Source organism: Penaeus chinensis, chromosome 40, assembly GCF_019202785.1.
Source record: "Penaeus chinensis breed Huanghai No. 1 chromosome 40, ASM1920278v2, whole genome shotgun sequence".
Lineage (NCBI taxonomy): Eukaryota > Metazoa > Arthropoda > Malacostraca > Decapoda > Penaeidae > Penaeus > Penaeus chinensis.
The window spans coordinates 75,975-78,474 of record NC_061858.1 but is presented as its reverse complement, the minus strand read 5'-3'; the positions used below and the strand labels follow the sequence as shown (position 1 = coordinate 78,474).

The 2,500-nt window shown below is 55.2% G+C and overlaps 1 protein-coding gene across 2 annotated transcripts in view; it reads left to right on the top strand.

Annotated features, from left to right (window-relative positions):
• The window catches only part of LOC125047036 (basic proline-rich protein-like), a 46,192-nt gene that overhangs the window by 16,559 nt on the left and 27,133 nt on the right, over nt 1-2,500 (top strand). The gene's annotated exons all lie outside the window — the stretch shown is intronic.

The window sequence follows — 2,500 nt, the reverse complement described above, 5'->3', positions numbered from 1 at the left end:
GACAAAAGAAGCCGGGGGAAGTCAGACCGACGGGCTGGGAAGATGGGGGAGGCCGGGCTGGGGGGCGGAGGGGGGCCGCCGAAGACCCACCAGCCCGAGAAACATTTAAAAGAAAAAGGGAAAGAAGAGGATGAAAGGGCGCGTCCGCCGAAAAGCATTTTCCGGAGGGGAAAAGGAAAGGAGACGCTAAGAACGGCGAGAAGGATAAGCCGAAGCGACGCACGCAAGCCTCGAAGCCGCTGAGCAGAAGAATTGACCCGGCACGAAGCAGCCGACGACCGGGATCCGGGAAGGGTCGCGCCGAAAGGGGGCCGGCGCGGGCGATCCCAACGGGGGCCCCCGGACCCCCGCCTGCGCCGCCAGCCGCGCAGCCGCCGCCGCTCCTCCTCCTCCTCCTCCTCCTCCTCCTCCTCCTCCTCCTCCTCCTCCTCTTTCCTTTCTACTCCTCCTCCTCCTCCTCCTCCTCTTTTCCTTTCTCCTCCTCCTCCTCCGCCTCCTCCTCCTCCTCCTCCTCTTCCCCCTCCTCCTCCTCCTCCTCCTCCTCCTCCTCCTCCTCCTCCTCCTCCTCCTCCTCCTCCTCCTCCTCCTCCTCCTCTTTTCCTTTCTCCTCCTCCTCCTCCGCCTCCTCCTCTTTTCCTTTCTCCCCCTCCTCCTCCTCCCCCTCCTCCTCTTCCCCCTCCTCCTCCTCCTCCCCCTCCTCCTCTTCCCCCTCCTCCTCCTCCCCCTCCTCCTCTTCCCCCTCCTCCTCCCCCTCCTCCTCTTCCCCCTCCTCCTCCTCCTCCCCCTCCTCTTCCCCCCCTCCTCCTCTTTCCCCCCCCTCCTCCTCCTCCTCCTCCTCCTCCTCCTCCTCCTCCTCCATCACCCCTGAGGGCGCTGAGCGCGCGCGTACACTGCGTCGGGTCGCGGACAGCCGTGCTCCTAGGGCAGCCGTGCTCCTAGGGCAGCCGTGCTCCTAGGGCTCCGCCTCCGCCGGAGCAGAAGGAAGGCTGCGTTTAAGAGAGTCTTCCGTGGCTTTGCAGCCTTTGCGTCCGGAGGGAAAGGAGTCTCCGGAGCGAGACCTTCGGGGCGCTGACCACGGGGCGAGCGTCTCTTGGAGGGCTCTTGGTATTTGGATCGTGAATGACGGGAGGGGAGGGTGGAGGGTGGAGGGTGGAGGGTGGAGGGTGGAGGATGGAGGATGGAGGATGGAGGGTGGAGGGTGGAGGGTGGAAGGTGGAAGGTGGAAGGAAGGAAAGAAAGAAAGAGAGACGCACTTTAACGCGAAAGTTCATTTTACTGAAGATGACCCAGTGGGGATAGCGGCTGCACATAAAAAAGTGTATATATATATATATATATATATATATATATATATATATTATTTATTTATCTATTGAGACCGGATTGATAAGAGAAGACAAGAAGAAGACCGCGGAAGAGGGATGCTGCAGGAAAGCCAAGTCGCAGGGCCGTGTCGCCCTCTGGCGCGAGGCCGCTGCCTTGGGCGCGTCTTGGAATGCCATCACCGCCGTCGGTCGTGCGTCATGCTTCAAGTTGAACAGTAGTGGTCGTGTGTGTTTGCGCTGGGACGTAAAATGGGCAAATGTGTTTGTAGTTATTTCTGGCCCGGATCAACATATCCAAATACGGTGTGTGAGTTGGGAATTATTTGAAGTTCTCTCTGCTGTAGGGGGAGATACGAGTCGACTGCCACGCCTGAACTCGGTCGCTGGTTCTGGTCTCGCACGAGGGCTTTCTGAAGAAGCACGCCTGAATGGAAGGAAGATGCTTCACGAGGGTGGCTTGTCATTCACTTGAAACTTCGTTGAATTTGTTTTATATGTGATGCTGAAATATTTTTAGGATAAGAAGTATAGATATCCCTACTCTAGGTAAATAGTTAATCCACTAATCATATTATTCATTGTCAGAGACTGTTACCGGCACCAGAGGATGCTCAATATTTCTAATTATAATTGAATATGATTAATCGGTAAATACAACAGTGCAGTTTTTTTAGATAAATTAAAAGTGCCACTTACAGTAAAAGTGGTAAAAGGTAAAAGTGCTACTTACAGTTTTATGTCATCACTTGAATTCTGAGTTGTTACCTTTGCGATTTGAGCGAATCTGTGTGCTTTAAATTTCCCGCGCTCTGACTTTCATCAGGGAAACGCTCGACCAGAGAGAGGGAAAGCGGGAGGGGCGGGAAGGGAGGGAAGGGAGGAGGGAGGAGGGGGAAGGGACGAAGAGAGCAAATGAAGTAGAAGGGAGAGAGGCAGTCAGGGAGATAGCAAGTGAACAAGGAGGGAGGGTAGAAGTGAGGAAAATGGGATGTGATTGAGGAAAGAGTGATTGCGAGAGAGACAGGAGGGAGGTAATGAAGGAGGAAGGGAGGAAGCGAGAACGAGGTGGAGGAGGGACAGCGAAGACGGGGAGAGAGAGGAAGAGGTAATAAGAGAAGGGAGAAATATAGCACAGGAATGAAAGCAGAGGAAGAAAGAGGAGGAGGGGTTAGCAA